Source organism: Plutella xylostella, chromosome 20 (assembly GCF_932276165.1).
Source record: "Plutella xylostella chromosome 20, ilPluXylo3.1, whole genome shotgun sequence".
NCBI lineage: Eukaryota > Metazoa > Arthropoda > Insecta > Lepidoptera > Plutellidae > Plutella > Plutella xylostella.
In genome coordinates this window covers 6,090,592-6,111,807 of record NC_064000.1, presented here as the reverse complement: position 1 = coordinate 6,111,807, position 21,216 = coordinate 6,090,592, and the positions used below count along the sequence as shown (strand labels likewise).

Below are 21,216 nucleotides of genomic sequence, written 5' to 3'. Positions count from 1 at the left end.
AAGGAACTAGCCAAGCTCAATAGCGGAGGGACGGGACAAGGAGTGATAAGCAAAGGAGAAAATTAAACATGAAACATAACATTAAACATAAAAGGTTGTCATGACAGATTATCCCCTCGTCTCTCAATGATTTCCTAATACCTAGGTACTCTTTAAAAAGCATTAACTAGTTACCTTGAGATAAAGCATCGGCAGTACTCATGTTTCTTTGAAATAGTTAGTAGTTATATTCTTATTCTTAATGATGCAATTATCATTTGTTTTGCAGGTATGGAGTGATTATAAGAATAATAAAAAGAGAAAATGCTCCCAAATTGCCTAAGGGGGCACAGTGAATGGTTGATGGTTCAGCCCTAAAATGAATATATGTCAGATTGAAAGCTGCCGGTGAATGCTATATAATTGATGTGATGAGATATAGAATCAGCATGGAACATGTGCCTGGTACGAGGAGCCAGCCCAATCCAGCTATACCAGCGTATCCTGTACCCAGCATCACGGACCAGGCCACCGCCATGCCACCGCCTGCAAGTGCACCCCCGTGAAGGCATAAATTATAAGTGTGCATTTTGATTGCTCGGTGAAGAATACATTTAGGAGAAAAGATAAATCATACATTTTGTTATACTATGCTGATGTTTGCAAATGTTACATGATACTACCTACTAAGATAAATATGTTTTTTTGTAAAATAAAGAATAAAAAACTGTTAAACAGAATGTAAATATTTTATTTATTTTGTGGTAATTTCATTTATCCAGAACTTTTTACCCATTAGTAAGTGGGCCCAGAAAGTTGATGATTTATCATTAATTAAGTCTATTAATCCTGCCTACCAAGAGACTTATTACCTTTAGTTAGGTTAAGTGCCAATTTCTCCGTAGTCGCTTTGAGCATAACCAGAGAGTAGTGGTTGATTTTTGACACATCTTTCGTGAATTTTATATGGATATGACTTATAATTAATAAATCAATCCCTGTCAGTTAGATAACCGACTATGGAGAAATTGGCACTAAAGTTTACTTATAGTCAATAACTAACTGTCCTTAACTATTCTAGAGAGGGTAGAGTTCAAACACATCTAGACAGTAGCAATAATGGTATTTATTAATACAATTACACATAACTACAGTTAGGTACATTAGAATTTTACGAATTATAGCTTACAAAGCAAAACGTGAGTAAGTGCTGCTACTGCTGTGTTGCTACTTCTTACTGCTATTGGTGCCATGGATGCCATGGATGCCATGGATCTCATCCGTCACGATGGATTCTCGGCACTTCCAGTCTAGTAGGTATTCATCACGAGCTTCAATCACCACGTCATCACGGTCAGACACGCCAAAATCGAGGGCCACGTAATGCAACCTACGGCACGCTGTACTTAATAGATTTTGCACACTGAACAGTTGTATAATGGTCTTGCTCCAAACAGCGCCATCGATTTTCAATCACACACATCACAACCCTACATTTCCCATGAATTTTTGTAAATTTTGCCTCTGGGCTACCCTCCTCATCTACGTCTCTTGCTGCGTGTAATAAATACTAGTTTAGTTTAGTAGGGTATCTACGTGGTCGTAGCATATTGGTAATGAATAAAAAATACGAAAACCAAAAGAAATAAATGCTCTAACTTCCATTTTAAATAGTTGTCACTGAATAATTTGCAGTGAGAAAATCTTCGAGTAAACTCACGATACGATATGTCAAAATCAAATTCATGCTACCATTTCCTATACAAACCGCAAAATACTTCACGTTACCACACACGTTACTACACGACGAAAAGTTCCTGCTGCCGATTTTAGTTCTGCTACTGCCCGCCAGGGGCGCTGTTCATATTTCCCTACAAAATTCATCGTGTCAGATTTACTTCACGTCCTCGACGAAAGTTCGTGCTAAGGGCTCAGGCTTTGAGGCAGGTATTAGGTAAGCTTTGCGGTTCAAGATAGTTTATCTTTGCATTCGAATGTCGATGGGATTAAAGTTCAACGTGAGTTAAATAAAACTGTACGTCCCTTTGAATCCTTTTGCTAATGGCCATGGGTTAGGTTAGTAAGTAGGTAAATGGAATAGGTACCTACTTACTTACTTGTAAGTATGTAAAAGGTGGAATATAGTATTTACCCAAGATATTATAATTATGTAGTTCAAGATGATGGAACCTTGTCTATGTCTAGTTGAATAAGCTTTTGGAAATAAAATAACCCTGTATCTAACAATCACCTTATACCACAGATTTGTGCCTTATACTTAGCAGCGGCCGCTACACGGGTTAGTTATCGGCGTCGATAAACCTGTTTAATGCGCGTTCCACCAATCACAACGCCGATTTATGGCGATTTAGTGATTTTATCTACGTCGATAATGAACCCGTGTAGTGGCCACTGATCGTGTATTTTTATATAAGTTGAATAACCGCTACTACCTTCAACGGTTAACTAAAATGTCTGTACAGTCTTTCCTTTTCCATTCATCCTATTACTGGCTTGTCACAATGTATAATATTTTTAGATAAACCCTTTCTCATCTAATTTGCATTTTTATAAGGTAGTCTGACTTAACGTCTATTTCAGACTAGAAAAGGATAATCGAGTTTGAACTTCAGAATATTACTGAAGCCTGATTAATTCCGTCTTTTCAAAAGTTACTTACTTAATAATAGTCGACGAGTTAACTTTGAAATCTAAGCTTCATTTATGGTAAACCAGATTTTTCTCGCAGGCTTCTCATCCCCATAAAAAGCAACTGTTTTATGATTTATTAATAATCAGGTATGTAACTTTATAAGTGACGGATCAATTCATACTGTGTGGCCCATTTGATTCATGTCCCTCTGACAGTAATCCCGTTTTTTTTCTTTATTTAACAAAAAAAAGGAGCTAAAAAAAATAATATTTACAGCTTGATGAGGATTATAACAAGAGCTATAATCCTCAATATCTCCCGGGAGCAAACGGTAGGGCCTATCGAATTGGCTAAGGTTTTAAAAATAACCCCGCCCATATCGCCGTTAACGTGTTTTTTTACTTTAAACAAAGAGAGCAAAAATCTCTCTCTATTCGAACCATGTCCTATGATTCGAACACTCAAGTGCACTTTACCCGTCGTGCATCAGAATAGAATACATATAATATACAATAGCTACATTTACTAAGTACAATGCGACTAATAGTGACGTGGACGGGACACCACTTAAACTATTGACTTTGTACTTTTATGGCCACCATTCACAAACAATATTTGCCAACAAGTACAAGGCATAATAATAAGTATTACTTACAAAGTAATTACGTACGAGGTGGAAATGTCTCAGTAGGTAGGTAATAATATAAATGATTCATGTACCTAGACCGTAATTGTTAACAGTAGGTGTTTGTTATAATTTTAATAGGATAGGTACTTACGCTTTCACAAAATTCATAATTTGAAGCGTAAGTACCTACCTACCTACACAGTTTTAGATTTTCTCAAATCTTTATAAATAGTTAGGTAATATGATATCATTTTCAGAAACGCCTTAATAGATCGAACGAAAATATTTCACTACGAATAGTTACTAGGATTACAGTACAGTCCAACTATAAGTCATAAAAATAAAGAGTACGATTTTGCTAAGATTTTTTATCATGATAAGTTATTTACTTACATACATTTTTTACTGTAGCTCTGCTGCCTATTAACCCATTTGACAATAACTAAGAAACAATACCTAACAGTTTCAGTTTCACACGAGGTTACGCTGCATCTGAAAAATCAAACCTGGTCCAGGTCCCTAACTTCAAAGTTGAAGTAGTCAGTATAAAGCACTAAAGGATGCGAGCAACCCCCTTCAGGGCCTCTTAAGTTCAACACCTGTTGCCTCCACCATTCACTGAAAATACACTACACATGTCCTTTCATTACTGTAACAGCTTCCATGACCTGCACCACTATGTTAAAGGAGTTGGAACTGTTTTTGTTTGCAGTGTTTACGGCGACAGAGGACAATGTTAAATTGAATTGGTGAAGCTAAGTATGTCTAGGTAGAATCGTGCGCTCAAGTGGAGTCGTGTCTAGACAGATGGCTGTTAATGAGTTATAATGGTTTAATAGGGGATTTTTCTAAGAGTCATTCATCGGTTATAACAAGAGACATTATTGGCTGGATTTTTGACTATATGAAAATTTTATGTACTTATATATCTATTAAAATATTATTTATTTCTCACAACAGGATTCACATACATAACAGACAATAAACAGCACAATCGGCAGCCTTATTACTAAAAATAATCTTAAGAAAAATAAAGTGGGTACTGTGGAAGAGACATAAACTAAACTACATAATACAAGATATATTAACTACATTCATACATATTCGATATGCTTTCAAATACAGAACCTCAGGTATAACGTTAATGGTATTACGAGTGGTAGTAGTTCATTCTGTCTGTAGTATGTCCCTGAGTGATTGCTTCCGTGTTCTGCACAAACTTGAGGACATTTCCGTCAAAGTGAAACTTGGGCCTTCAACTCTGCAGTAGTCGGACTTCGGAGTCAATTATTCTCTGTTGGGCAATATTAGTGTACTCTGCAGCATGATTTATGCAACTTCAAAATGTTTGTCAAACTGTTTTTATCAATGCACTGAAAAATATTCAAACACTTATTCATAATATCAAAATAAAATTAATATATTTATTTTTAAACAAAATGCCACGATAACTTAGAATTAGATTATCGATTTACCTCTTTCAGTCTACTCGTTATCAGTCGTAATTTAAACAGGTAATATAGGTACTTACACATATTTAAATACCCACATACAGGTAAAACTGAGAATCTCCTTTTTGAATCCGGTTATAAATAAATACTGAAACTGCAAATGCAATAAACGTGTCGTTTTGATTTACTACGAGAGTGCTACGCCGGGCTACGGCGCCCCGTAGCGCTACGAGACTGCTACGCGCTATGGCTACGACGCGGCGTAGTAAACTCACGGGCAATGAAATAGTTCCATTGAGAAAATCACCAAATTACTTTTAAATGAAAAAAACGAAGTTAATGACGCCTTCTGCAATATTTAAGGACATTTTACGGCGTATCAGAATATTACCGACGTAAGTATAGTGTACAAATTTCCTATTGAATGTGGGGCCATTTGGTGTTTGGAATAGATGTATGCCTACCCCGTATAGCAGTAACTATACCTACATACACGAGTACAAAACATTAGTAGGTATATTCTTATATGAATATTTTCACGCCAAATTGCTTCATTTATATTTAACAGAAAACAACAAGAGAACAGCCCGAATTTAACAATTCAGATTAATAATTAATCCAATGGATTACAATGTGCTTTGCATATTTCATAATTATTCTCAAAGGGAATAAGTTTATACTTGACATAATTTTGGTAAAATTGGGTTTACGTTGTTACACACCATTACTAGCCAGTAATCGTCCACTGCTGGACATAGGCCTCTATGAAAAAGCACTATATGTATCGATCATTTTTATAGGCTCAATATTAGTTGTACCTACATACTTGTACTAGAGTAGTCATAGTACATAGTAGATTTCTTGTCAAAAGCCCTTGTTTCACCCAAAGTTTAAAGGATTAACCTTGCCTAGTTAGAAACATTTACTTTGAAAAATCTATAAAAAAAGGTTGGAAACTCTGTAGGCAATCTACCAGGATAGCAGACAGATCAAGGAGGTATCAAATTATGTAAACGGTTGCGACCCTCGCTCACTAACAAAGTTACAGCAACAGGTACGCTACAGAGCTGGATGTATTTTAGAAAAACAGCCCCTATTTCCAGGACACAAAGTTGAAAGTACAGTGACTGGTCATTTCCATCTGACTCGTTAGGTGTTTTTTTCACAAAATTAAGTTGTCTCAGGCAGCCTGCGTACAAATTTGAGCTACGTTTTCATATTCCGACGCTGCGTTCGTGTTGAGCAGAATAATAAATAATTACCGAAAGGTCAGCGGCAATAATTCCAAAATTACAGAGAGCATTCACATAATTTGTAGAAATTACCAAAGTTGGAAGTGCTGAAACCATCTGTGGTTTTTAGTAATTAGTAGGTGTGGTCAGTTGCAGTGCGGTCTCCACTGCGCTATGCGGTTCTAGTACATTGTGTAGGTGCAGCCGCCCATATACACGTTGGTACAATTGTGTGTACTGTACTGGCAATTGCAATATTCAACTAAAAACTAACTAGGTATAATTTGGCAGTCGTAATAAAATAATGAGCTACAGCGCGGGTGGAATAGTCACCTTCTTGTCACACTTACTTCCTTTGAAAACATTCTAGTCCGCATGATCGATATCACACTGTCAAAATTACTAAGTCAGCACCAAATTTCACACTATGATTATACTTTTATACTGTATACAATAACCCTTTTAGCCCCTGTAGAATTCTATTTTACATACCCTTATATCCTGTAATTTTGTCGAGTCATTGCAGTAATAATTCATTACATTATGTTAAGTACAATACAATAACATCAAAAGCTAATGTGCGCGTGACCTAGGTTTCTAAAAGCTTTTTATGAATAGTTTTGTATGTTAGTATAGGTAAAATAGGTGCCATAGTCATACCCCCTTATTCATAGAAAAGTTACAATACGTTTTAACTAATAAACTGTTTTGTCCCTCTCTGTCAAAGAACAAATTGTTCTTTGTTGGAGAGGGACAAAACAGTTTATTAGTTAAAACGTTTTGTAACTTCTCTATGAATAAGGGGGATAGTCTATCCAGCAAGATTAATGTGTTTAATATTGTGACTATAAGCCATTCAATTTATATCAATATTGCAAATAAATGAAAATATGCTAGATTGCTCAGGACTTTATCAAAGAATAGGTTGAGATATTATATGTATTAGGTAATTCGCAGTGTAATAACTTTGTTGGCTGACTGATATTAAATGAGAGTGTAAGCTAAGCGAGGCAGTGTTTTCGGTCATTATATGCCGAAAAACCGATGGATATCTGTAAAGTGATAAAACATTAGACAGTTCAAACGTTTAAGAACCTAGTTTCCTCAGGGCTTAATAAAAATGAAGAAGTTAGTAATAATGTGGACTCCGTGTTCTAAGAATTAGTACCGGTCAACTTTAATTTAAGTCAGTCCGCGCGCCGCCTCGTTATAAATTGAATTCTTGGACCAAGGCGGGCCAGGGCGGGTGCCTTATTCCTTAAAGCTTAACCGGACAACCTATTTTGAGGTTCTAAAAATAAAAAAAAATATGATGTCGCGTCGTCTTAAGACAAAACTAGTACTTACCAAGTACTCAAATTATTTAAACAAATTCTGCTTTTATGTATTTCAGCTACTACTCGCGTGGAAAAGCTAATTTCAACTAAAGTACGTAAGTGCTATGATTATCCGTGACTTCCATTGTACCTCACTTACAGAGGCATCCTGAAGGGTTGTCGTTACTTTCAGGCCGTGAACCGTAAAGTGCTGAAGGCACAAATGCTGTCCCTTCCAACCCTCCTTTTGATTATATCAAAAAATAATGTAATTAAATATACTATGCCTTTGACTGTACCGTCTTGGGATGGATAGATCGAAACGAGTAGCATTTTCGGTCGATTTCATTCTTTAATAAAAAAATGATCTCATTATATTACTTTGGAATTGCTAAAACATCCCAGTTGGTAAATTAATCCATGGATATGCCGGCCTCAATCGTTCGATTTACACACCTTTTTTTAATATTCTGTAGATATATTGAGTACAATGTACCGATGTTATTATTGTTAGAGTGGGTGTTTGAGAATGGATGTTTTCGGAAACGAGCAGGACGTTTATTTATCTATCTTATATATTTCTCCCTGAATCAGTCTCCTGCCACCTCGGTCGCCATCTTGGAGGTGAGTGGTCCGACATTAATTAATTATGAAATTATTTACTAATCTTACCCATCTTTTCCATTTCGAAAATTGCTACATATATATTTTTGTTCAGGAGAAATAGAGAGAACGACTTTAACTATATGTACACATATAATATAACAAGGTAGGTCAATAAAGATATATTAAGGGCACCTAATTTCTGCTGAACTGCGGACAGGTCAAATCAATGTAAAGAAATTTCTCCAGATTACACTTTATTTGCGCCAAAAACATACTATTTTTGCTTTTTATTTTTTAAAAAGGCGCGCCCGACCCAAAGGTTCCCATTTATGTATATCAATAGATGGACTGTAGTGTACGTGCAATACTGTAGTCTACTGTATGGGGGTTGTTAACGTATATACACAACTCCCATACAGAAGCACCTAAAGTATTTTATAGTCTACCAAACACTTAGTACAATAGTAAATAATTTCCATTTCTTAATCAGCCATTATCACCCGTATGCCGTACACATAAGAGCTAATAAACAGGTACAGTAAAGTTGGTGGACAGTAAAGTCTGACAAACTGTTCGGAAGGTAAACATCGGCTAAGCTGTAGTCAAACTTGTGTAATACCCTTTGGAAGACATCGGAACTTCGTATATTGATTTTAAAGGCTGACTCCGAAATTAGTAACAAGTTAGTAATTCTAAAATGAATATAGAAATACCTAATATCCTAGATATTCATATTGAGTGTAAAAAAAAGGAGCTTTTCAACGGCTGAATGGCGTAGTGGTTAGTGACCCTGACTGCTATGCCGAAGGTCCCGGGTTCGATTCCCGGCTGGGGCAGATATTTGTTTAAAGACAGATATCTGTACTCGGGTCTTGGGTGTTGATATTTATATTTAATATTGTATGTATCTATGTCGTCTATCGGACAGCTGATATATCTACACAAATGTAGATATATCAGCTGTCCGATACCCATAACACAGGTTCTGCCTAGCTTGGGGTCGGATGGCCGTGTGTGAGATGTCCCCACATATTTAAAATTTTATTTTTTTATTTTAACGGCTATACTCGCAGTTAACCAGTTAATGGATATAAAACTTGGTGTTGCTCTCGATCGAGCTGGAGCCCTATCACGAAGTCAAAACGAAATAATATTTACGAAGTAAGTATTGTCTAATTCAATATACACTCGCGAGCAATGAAAAAGTTCCACTTACAAAACGTCGTCGACACCTAATGACCCAATTTTTTTAAAACATTTTCCTTAGACTTTGATCAAAATATTAACTTTTTTAATTGGTAATATTCTGATATACTTCAATATTGCAGACGGCGCCTGTAGCTAGCCTTTTCCGTTTAGGAGTAATTTGGTGTTATTGTCACTGGAACTTTTTCATTGCCTGTGACCTGTGAGTGTATTTTGAATCCAAAAATGGTTGTCAAAACAATTTCGCGATAGGAACACAGGCCCATATATTAGTTTTTTCGCAATCAAACAAACAACTACACATATAAAGACTCGAGGTAGAGTAAGAAATTGGGATGAACAATGATAAAATATTTACCAACCGCACATACATATCTAAGAGGTATTTTACCTATTTGGTACCCTTTCAACTCAACCACAAAAGGCCCACACGGGTAAAGATAATGTCCTTTCCCTTCGCATAACATAAGCCAACCTTTACGCGTACATAAAAAAACAAAACACGTCACAAACAAAAGAATGCTACCCGAATTCACGTCAGCAAAAAGGTGGCATATCAGCGTCACTCACTCACTGAAAGTGAAGGTCCACTCCGAACTGTGAAAAAGGATTCGTATTTAATTTTTCCACGGTTGACGTGTGCAATTTTCGCAACGAAAAGCTGGATCTCAACTGGAAATACCGAAATGGGCAGTCGCCCCGCGCGCGCCGCCGTCGACGCACGTCCCTCGCCCCGCGGTCCTGAAAAAACAACAAGTATCTGTGAAAAATACTAGCATTTTGTGTAAAATTCGCCTTTCACACCTTTACTGTGCACTTCCACGCCACAAGGAGGACTGCCAACGACTTGTAAGTACATTTTAAAAAATAATAAATCACTATGTTATCTCAAAATCTGTACCTGTTGCATGATGTTTGAAGTCAATTTTTGGGGTGATACAAACCAGCGCACTACGTTTAATAAAAGCGACCGCTCGTAACATAATTAACACGCGAACACACTGATTCAATTATTTGTTTGGTAGTTTAAAAGTGTTTATTGTGGGGGATTTTCATAAATGTTTACGAGATAACGATGTTTAGCTGACATGTGAGCAGATGTTGCCCGTGTATCGATCGCTGTTTTTCGCCGCCGGAGGTTGGTTGTTAATAAATTATCGGTTGGAAATAATTTAACACCATCCGTGCTAATAGGTTTTCTAAACAATTAATAAATTGCCGTGCAGAGAAAAGCTTTGATAATGGATGAGATATTACGTTGGAGATGGGGGGAAATTGTACGATGCACTACGAACGAAGTAGGTATTCAAATGTTTTTTCTTTAGTTTAGTGACATTTAAATTAGCATTTGATTATTAGTTCGGCAAATAAATTAGGTTTGTTTATTTATTTATAGTTATTTTTTATTGTATTCATTTACTAGCATGATATACAATTACAATAAAATCAACAATTATACTAAAATCAATAGGTGCATGTACTTACAATTTTATATTTAGTAAATGTAAAAAAAATGTGTAGACATTTTATGGGTCGAACTTTTTTATGCAACACAAAGTTCGCTTGATTAGGCACCTACCTCTAAATATTATACTTACAGAAGTAGTTACTAGTTATTATTCTGTGACAGGTGGACTGTGCAGCGATTATAAGATTCGAAACTTTCGTTTGTTGCGTATCGTCAACTGTCAATGTTAAAATGTAAGGCAAATTTGTTAGTTCCAAAAGTGACATTTGTTTTTTCCATGTTCGATAATAGTATCGAATCCTGTGATCGCACCTCTGGTTAGTACCTACAACCGACAGGAGACGGAATAAGAATGACGATAGAAGTATTTTGGGCTCCGTCTAAACATACAATAATTGGGGTGTATTCTCGTTACATTATTACTGTTAACCTAAAAAATTATAAAAAGCCCCGACATATTACACTGACACTTTTGAACAGCTAAGCCGATTTTGATAAAATATGGTTAAACACTCGGGTTAACATTACCTATGGCCCAAAATAAAGTAATGAAAAATCAATTCAGACGTTTGAGAGCTACGTTACGACAGAAAGATACACAAAAAATTAAAATTTAGCAGGGGCATCCCAGTTTATTTATTTCTTGGAAAACAAACAGCATGCTTAGTACATAAGGTTACTTATCAGATAAATAGTACATAGGCCAGTAAAGTTTTCACAAACAATCATTTGGTACTTTCGTTGTTACAAGGAAAAAGCAATTAATACTTAATACATTTTAACATATTAATCGAACTTAAATATCTCAGTTTTTTTAAATCTAATTAGTTGTAAGTTATTATTTTGTTTTATATATTTAAATAATATAATATATAAATTCTATACTATATATACATATTATATAATATACTATATACACAAGTATATAATATACGAATACATGCATTAATAATAAAAATAACATATAGATACAGTCATACCATAACATTTTCATTTTAATTTAAACAATACATATAAGTAATAACATTAATAACTGTCCTGAAATGCATTTTTTTTTGTGTGTTACATTTATGTAATATTCTCTTCTATTCTATTCTCTGTGGGGGTGTAAGTACCTGCACCTGGCTCTCTCGAAGGAACCTGTGTGCATATCCCCAAGGTCTAAACTGCCTTCCTAAGCTTGGACCATTTCCAACCACGCTGGTCCACTGCGGGTTGGTGGGTTCACTTATCTAGATGTGCAAGATCTAGATATGCAGGTTTCCTCGCGATGTTTTCCTTCACCGCAAGAGCGATGGTATACATTGTACTTAAGTTTTAAGTTAAAAGAACTCAATACCACCGTTATCATTTATGTAATATTTAATAAACGTATTTATACTTAATAATTCCTTTGACTTATATTAACTAACAACCCAAGGTCTAAATCACAATACATTTTAATACATCTTTTAAAGTACTTACTTAGGGTGACCATGCACCAACGTGTTAAATCTCGATTTAAGAAACGTCAGTCCATACAAATTTTTGGTTAAATAATAATAATAATAATAATAATAATAAATATGTGGGGACATCTCACACACGGCCATCCGACCCCAAGCTAGGCAGGACCTGTGTTATGGGTGTCGGACAGCTGATATATCTACACAAATACATAGATAGATAGATACTAAATATAAATATCAACACCCAAGACCCGAGTGCAAATATCTGTGTTTAAACAAATATCTGCCACAGTCGGGAATCGAACCCGGGACCTTCAGCTCAGTAGTCAGGGTCACTAGTCGCAAATCTTTATAGATTTAATAACTTGGTGCAAGTGGCCCTTATACTCTTTTGTCTACCGATTCAGAATAGCCGACTTCGCCTAGCCGTGAACCGTGAATTACGAGATTTACGTGCCGTACGCCGCGACTGCCACATTTGATTGAGCTATACCCGTAGCTGCATATTTCACTCAGTCAGAAATAGGGCATGCAATACCGGTAATATTTTCAATACCGGTATTGAGTTCCGGTATTAGAATTCAATACCGGGATCCCGGTATTAATACCGGTATTAGACTTCCCTGTTATAAATGGCATATATTTTGTTTAAAGGTCGTATTGGGCAAAATACAACAAGAAAAAGCAATCAAATTCTGTAGAATGTAATATTTTTTACGAGAATTGAGTATTAGAGTAAAAATTTTAGAACGCATGGACAACAAGTAGGTTTCCAAAGGCCAAAAACCGCATGTAACGAATGAAAACAAGTGAACTTTCAGTATATAGGAGCACAAGGCTAACTATATCTTAATCGCTTGATTTATAGCCTAAAAAATGTCCGATTCCGGTATTACCTCAATACCGGTATTAACTTTCAATACCGGTAATGAAAAAGCGTGGATTTTGTCCGGGATCCCGGTATTACTCAATACCAGTATTGCGGTATTGCATGCCCTAGTCAGAAACTACTGTTTACTCCGTTGGTTATTATTGGCTGGTAATTGTTTGTGTTTTGACCCGCTCTCAATGTAAAGGGTAATAAGAGGGATATTGTGATATGAATGTATATGCGTAGGAGGATTTTATAACTGAAGTTTTCATGAAAATCCTAGGGATATCGGATATATATCGATAATTAGACAATGGTCATAGAATCTCCTCGTTTATTCGTTCACAAGGCACAGGATTTTTAAAAATCATAAATGTATACTCACTACTATTTGCACAGCAAGTGCTTGATTTTAGTGCAGCGATCACAGGATTCGATACTATTTTCGAATCTACACAAACATATGGGAAAATAAATTAATGTCACTTTTTCAACTTGACATTTTGACGGTGACAGTTGACGATACTGTTCTTTTTCCATATGTTTGTGTAGTTTCAAAAATAGTATCGAATCCTGTGATCGCTGCACTGTACAGTGGTATTTTCGCATGACTACTGGATTCCGAGGAACTAATCGGGAACCGCTGTCCGCTGTTATATCTTGTTAAGACACTTTATATCAATCCCAAACGACTTTACAGTATTATAACTATTACTGTAGCTATAAATCCGTCTGTTAAAATGGTTATATTGATATTGATGTACTTAGTACTTAGGTACGTAAATAAATTCTTCATTCATGTTAAATAAAGCTACATTGTTCTGTATACAAAAGGTATGTTTTAAGTCTTTGTGTTAGTCTTCTAACCAAATTATATGGCTATTATGAATTTTGGCCTAGCCCCATCCATCACCTAAATAAATAAATTCCAATTTAATCATGGTAATTGGATCCGCGGGTGGTAGGTACTAGGGTGGCATAAAATTGATCGCCATTCGCCGGTTTTATGACACCAATATCGTTGTTTTATCACTTATATTGGCCCGAGTTATTGCTGTAACGTGGCGCGGTCCTTACCTACGTAGACTTATGATGTCCTGGTTATCTCAATTGCATAGTTTTGTTGGGTCACTTGATTAGATAGGGGAAATCTGGCTTTTATTTTCTGATAAAGGATTTTTATTATTGGTTGCTTTGGCTCTTGAAACGTGAATTATCTAACCAGAAGGGCTAGCACGGGGCGAAACTAAGACGTGACAAAAAGTTTTGCATCGCGCTCACTCACATCGCGCAGCCTCAAGAGCGACCGCGTCGGCACCGTGCTTCTGAAAGTTCATTGAAAACTTATCAACTACCATAGTTTTATCACCCTTTGTCAAAAAAAATATCCATATCATTATCTATTTAATCACTTCGAAATCGATCTATATCTAATCTAAGGTCTATATGTAAACTAAAGCCAGCTGTCAATTGCATCGAGTTAATAATGCCTTTAAGGGCCCCTTGCACCAACATATTAAATCTAGATTTAGTGTCAAATGTCGATTTAAGAAACCAGCCCATATAAAATTTGACACTAAATCTAGATTTAATATGTTGGTGCAAGTGGCCCTAGATGTCTAACTATGCATAGTATCGAATGTAGTCATGTTCCGCACTGGCTACAAACGAGGTGGCAGGTGCGTCTGGGAGGCTCTTACATAGCTAGTAATTATTGTACCGGACTCACCTGGGTTTTGAGCGGATGGCGCAGTGGTTAGGGACCGACTGCGGTGCCGAAGGTCTCAGGTTCGATCCCCAGCCGGGACAGGTGCTTGTTAAATACAAAGCTGTATTTTCCGTCTGTATTACCTAAATGTCATATTAAACCTGACATGGGAAAGAGAGATACTCGAGTAAGCTGGTAAAACATAAACATATTATTTTTACAGGATTTTGCAAAAGTGGTAAACAGTAAGCCACAAGGCAGTGGTACGACCTTTTGGAAATTTGCGAAAAAAAATAATCTCCATAGTGAAATGTCACCACCATCAAAATTTCTAAAGTGTGGAGAAGCAACATATTTTTTCGAGAAATTCCGAATTTAGAATGCATTAGAATAAAATTGCCTAAATGATGGGTCATGAGACTCATGAGTCACCCACATTCGGCTTAGTATACCCTTAGTTTTGCAATACCCTGTAAAAATACATAAGTAAGTGTACATACGTATTTATTTGTGTAGATATATCAGCTGTCCGATACCCATAACACAGGTTCTGCCTAGCTTGGGGTCGGAAGGCCGTGTGTGAGATGTCCCCACATATTATTATTATTATACTTAGTACTAAATAAGACACGGTTCTTAATGTATACAAATACACTTTAGCCGTCCGAGAAAAGGGTCTTGTCTCGTCATACCGGCGACAGGTGGACAATAAAATGACCCTATTATCTTTGAGTCGAGGTACGCTATCCTGTGAAGTTGCGCACACATATTTCGAGTGCTAATCAATATAGACGACCGAATGGCGTAGTGGTTAGTGACCCTGACTACTAAGCCAAAGATCCCGGGTTCGATTCCCGGCTGGGCCAGATATTTGTTTAAACACCGATATTTATTCTCGGGTCTTGGATGTGCCCGTAAAATGGCAATAGGCCCGCCCCCTATTACATAACACTGGCGAAAAGTGGGTTCAGCAATGCACCTCTGCCTACCCCGCAAGGGAGTACATTAGTACAAGGTGTGAGTGTTTGTGTTTTTTTTAACCAATATAGAAGACACTATAAATTAAGTAAATATTTCCACCCAAAGGTAAGCGTCCACCTTTCGGCTTTGGATGCAACGCTCCATTCTAGTGGCTCTGGTGGAACCTCGCATATCTACATACAGAGAGTAATGGGTCGATTACACCTAACGAGTACAGTGAGTGGCGAGTCAGTATCCTCGGCCGATCCGCGACCAATGAACGGCTAGCAATTGACCGAGTGCTCGGCCGAGGACACTGACTCGCCACTGTACTCGTTAGGTGTAATCGACCCATAATTGATCGTAAGTACTTATCGGATATTGGATACGATACTTACCTTAAGGCGGTGGGCTAAACTACATATATGCGTCGTGCATTACCTATGTTCATTTCTGTAAAATGTAAATGTACAGCGAAGAAACCATTGTAATGAGGTGGAAGCGAGAAAGCCGCGCTGAAACCCGATACTTATTCCGTTTGAGTTGAGTTATGGATCGGAGGGAATATGAAGAAAATATACGTTTCATCGGAAATATCGTGGAGGAATATTTGTAGGTAACTATAGCACTCCTTACATAGTCTTAAGAAAGTTAACATTATGGCCCTGTTTCACAATGTCTGGTTAGTGGCTACCTGTGAGATAAAATTCATGCTGTCACTCTCTGTTATATTAACTTACAAAATCACCAAATAAAAAAAGAAAACAATAACAACCCGTGACCTTTCAAAAAGTCTGAGCATCTGATTAACCAACAATGCAGAGAAAGTGATGCTCAGCTGTTGTACCTGTCTTCAAGCACCCTCGAGCTCGGTCCAAGGAGTTTCTGCCGCTAAAGGGACCTTACTCAGCTCGTACTCAAGTATTGACAGATAGACAGAGACGGGGACGCGACGGCGAAGCTCAGAAGATGTACGTACACAAAAAAAACGAATGAATCTCGCTTTTCTGTCGTGAAATATTTTCGTGTTGTATTTCGTTATCTGTTATCTACATATTATCCCTCAAATTCATAGAACGTATTGTAAATTTAAAACAAGGTTAAAATTTACTTAGAAACACACGAGTTTCTACTCTTTACGTCAATGAAAAAGTTGTAATTCGTATAACACAACGTCAATTTTAACCCTTTTGTAAAGTGTCAAAAAGCTGTATGAATTTGGGGGTACATAAATATTATATTAAACAAAAAACAATTAGTTTTACTCTTTTAGCAACAACCTATATTTTTTAAATCCATTTCGACGAAGTCTTGCCCACTTTTTATTTAAACTTCTAATCTTGAAGTTCAAACTGTGATAGGTTTCTAAAGCACATTTTGGTTATTAAATCAAATACTATTTTAGGTATCTACAAAAACTAAAATGTACCTAACTCATCAACTTAAAAATGGGAACGATTTTGAAGGCACAAAATGTAATTTTAGAAATGTCAAATCTTAAATTTTTCCTCTGGTAAATTATATTGACGCAATTTATCATAAAGTTGATGATTGTACAAAGAACTTTAGGCTTTGCCCTAACTGAGCCGCGAGCACAGGATTCGAAACCTCCGTTTACGTTGCGTATCGTCAAATGTCACTGTCAAATTGTAAGGCAAATTTGTTAGTTCCAAAAGTGGCATTTTTTGTCCATATGTTTGTGTAGATTCGAAAATAGTATCAAGTCCTGTGCTCGCGGCTCTGAATATAAAATCGGTGCCTTCAGAATCGGCTTCTATGTTTCACATAAAACGTCCCTCGCGAGTTGTGATAATGATAAGCCATTGTGATTCCATAATGGCGGCCGTTATAACATCGCTCAATAAAGCCTGTCAGGGGAGTTTTTATGCGAGACTCGGAATAGGGCGTGTCCCAAGATAACACATAGAGGTACGGGTTTAATAAATTACGAAAACGAAAAAAGTTTACGTTTTCTCGTGTCATCTGAATACAATATCTGTCAAAAAATTCATAATAGTTTCCGCTACAGACGCCACTTTGTTTGCAGCAAAATAACATCGCCAAGTACCTAGTATAGTAATATTATATTTACCAAATGTCTGCCTCGGCTAGGATTTGAACCGGGGCCACCGTTCCACAGTCAAAGCCTATTAACCAGTGGACGATGAAGATTTATTTTTTGGAGCATGACATTTAATGACAGTTTAGAAGTAATAGTTACTAAGATGTTGATTAAAATTAGTAAGAAGTCACTTAAAACTCAAGAATACTCTTCTAGAAGCCTTTTAGTTATCCTTCGGTAGCTTGAAATTCAATAAGACATGAATATACATGATACACGAGCCAAGATTAGGGTTCCCTCGTAAGAGGTATGTTTGTCAAACAATACACCGTATTGAATCACTGAGCCACTTCAAACCTACGAAAGAAGCTACAGTAGGATATCCATACTAACCCTCAAATTAATACACCGTATTGTAAATTGACAAAGAAGTTAAAATTTACTTTGAAGCACACGAGTTTCGAGTTTAGGTCAATCAAAAAGTTGAAATTCGTATTACAACGCATATCATACACGACGTCAATTTTAAACCTATTTTAAAGTATCTAAAACGTATAAACGTAATAAAAAATTTTAATAAACGTTAAAATTTGATTTAACTATAAGGAAAAAAATAAGTACCTACTTAGATAACTTTATAAAGATGAAAAAAAATATAATTTTATGTTACGGCTAATGTGAGGTAAGAAAGGCACAATTGTTGTGAAATAAGATCCGAAAATGAATTATTTAGGCAGATAAATTTCATAGCTTTGTTACATTACTTGTCCACTGTCGTTCCATTAACATGGTCACCCTACCGAAGGTAAGGGTCGGGGAGGGGAGAAGGGGGGGTAATTTTAATTACTGGTCGGAGTCGGCGACAGGTGCTTTTGTGAGAGTGTTCCGCTGCCTCTTTGATGACCAAGACAAGGGGAAGGGATGACTGAAGCAAGATTTCCCATAAAAATAAAGATAAAATACTCTTACAAAAAGAAACAGTATTACAAACATGAACAGAAAATAAATAGCACAATCGGCGGCCTTATTACTAAAAGTAATCTCTTCCAGACAACCAAATTGAAAGGACATAGAAATAATGAAAAAGGGTAGCGTGTGAAAATAAGAGATATTTATAAACCATAATGGGTGCTCAGGAAAAAACAATAGCGAATCGGTGTTTTTCTTCGATTTCGAAGGTCAATTTAGATATTTTCTGTATTTATTTATTCAACAACAATCCATTCATTTTATTTGAATTTAAAACTTAAAATTACTAAATACTATAAATAGACGATAGATAGGCAGTGTACTAGTGGCGGGAATGTATGGAGTGAAGAATATATTAAGTACTTTACTTAAGGTACTTTGTATTCACGTGATAGGTCATGAGCGTATCGTCGTTTTGAATGAGTATAATGTGCAGGATACACATCCACAATCTAGATGTGAAGTTTCCTCACGATGTTTACCTTCATCGTAAAAGTACGTGATATACTTAAATTCCTTATTTCTAAAGAATTTATCGGTAAATTGCATGGCAGGATTCAAACCCGCGGCCTCACGAAAAAAAATGTAAACCGAAACCTTAGGCCACCTCGACTCACAATTTTGAAAATGTTATAAGTATTACCATTATTGCTCATATCTCTCTGGTACAATCTTCAACTAATTATTATTATCACATTTATGAAGGAAATACTCTCGAAAACTTTTAATGGATTCCTGCAAGCTTTCCTAAAGACTTTAACTTACGTTGTTATGATGTTATTGATCATTTCAACATGCAATCGTCATTTGTGTGTTCATATTAGAAAAAAAAAAAAAAAAAAAAAACACGCACTCACGCCTTGTACTAATGTACTCCCTTGCGGGGTAGGCAGAGGTGCATTGCTGCACCCACTTTTCGCCAGAGTGTATGTTAGTCCCAATGTAATAGGGGGCGGGCCTATTGCCATTTTACGGGCACATCCAAGACCTGAGAACAAATATCTGTGTTTAAACAAATATCTGCCCCAGCCGGGAATCGAACCCGGGACCATCGGCTCAGTAGTCAGGGTCACTAACCACTACGCCATTCGGTCGTCATATTAGCTATAGCTTATTAATTATCTTGGTAGGTACTTTAAAATCGACCGAATGGCGTAGTGGTTAGTGACCTGACTACTGAGCCGATGGTCCCGGGTTCGATTCCCGGCTGGGGCAGATATTTGTTTAAACACAGATATTTGTTCTCGGGTCTGGGATGTGCCCGTAAAATGGCAATAGGCCCGCCCCCTATTACATTGGGACTAACATAACACTCTGGCGAAAAGTGGGTGCAGCAATGCACCTCTGCCTACCCCGCAAGGGAGTACTGTAGTACAAGGCGTGAGTGCGTGTTTTTTTTTTTTTTTTTTTTTTTTTTTACTTTAAAATCCTGTCACTGAGTACAAATGTACACTTGTCCAAAATTAATAATGCACATGCAGATCTTCACAACTGAGTCATTAAATCGTAAGAGCCTTAAAAAACACTTGCATTTTGCACCTTGTTCGAAAGAAATAGGAGTCAATATCATGTGTCACATAATCGAAAACAACCGATCTGTCAAAGATTTCTATGCGCATAATCAATTTTGGAGCACTATACAGCGAAAAGCGTATGCAAGTCGCGATAAGTGTTATCTGAAGAATAAAATTGTTGCTGTCATTGTCTAATACAAACATTCAGATGTGACAGCAACTATTTAATTTTTATTCCTCAGATAACACTTATCAGACTATTGAAAAATCAGTCCTTAATCATTCGGGTAACCGGCCTGGCTTTTTATGCTTTTATATTCCTTATTCGAAGTACTTATTTATATTATGTGAGTATACCTACTTAATAAATTTAATTGTGTTAAAAAAAAATGAAACAATTTGAATAATGAAACTAATTATCCCAACACGGGACGAAACAGCACAAAAAATGTTATTTCTTGACGGAAAATTAGCGAATACTTAACGAGCCATTACGTTGAAAAGTTTGTTTTTTAATTTTTGAAATATTCCATAAGAATCTTATAAGAAATAAAAAATAATGACTTAGTTTTTATATGTATAGTGTTTTAGTATAGGGATTTCTATTCTATTATCTGTGGGGGTGTAAGTAACCGCACCTCACCCTCCCCAATGGAACCTTTGTGCATATCCCCTAGGTCTAAACTGCCTTCCTAAGCTTGGAACATTTCCCACCACGCTCTCACACTTTGGGTTGGTGGTTCACATATCTAGATATGTGCTAAATCTAGATGTGCAGGTTTCTTAGCAATGTTTTCCGTCACCGTAACAGCGATGGTTTACAACGAACTCATTGTCACATAACTACAAGTCAGTGCCGGAATTCGATCCCGCATTTTTGGCGTGAGAAGTGGGTGCCTACTTGCTTACCCGACTGAGCTACCAGCACCGCTCCGCATTCTATAGTCGAGGGATATAGTTATCATGGAGACCTTTTTAAGAGACCTAAACTCAGACAAGACACAAGTGATATGCCAATATTTAGTACCCCTTTAAGGTTGCTATGCCGCATAAACATGCCTAAATTAACCCAAGTAAATGTAATTCATGAATAACATAACGCAATATCATTATACTTATTTGTATTTGTAGGCATAAGGTTGTAG

General features: G+C 36.6%; 1 protein-coding gene and 1 long non-coding RNA gene across 3 annotated transcripts in view; both read left to right on the top strand.

Moving 5' to 3' along the window:
* The first annotated feature begins 1,035 nt into the window (after positions 1–1,035).
* On the top strand, positions 1,036–3,384 carry LOC125490128. Its single transcript, XR_007267474.1, has 3 exons — positions 1,036–1,186; positions 2,555–2,557; positions 3,374–3,384. It is a non-coding gene; the product is annotated as an uncharacterized LOC125490128 (long non-coding RNA).
* Positions 3,385–9,748: 6,364 nt separating this feature from the next.
* Positions 9,749–21,216, top strand: part of LOC105384683 — a 70,529-nt gene continuing 59,061 nt past the window's right edge. The window contains exon 1 of one of the 2 annotated variants that reach the window (XM_048628247.1): positions 9,749–9,920. The gene's annotated coding sequence lies outside the window, so the exon portion shown is untranslated. The remainder of the gene's footprint in view (positions 9,921–21,216) is intronic. The other variant, XM_048628246.1, reaches the window with a different exon arrangement.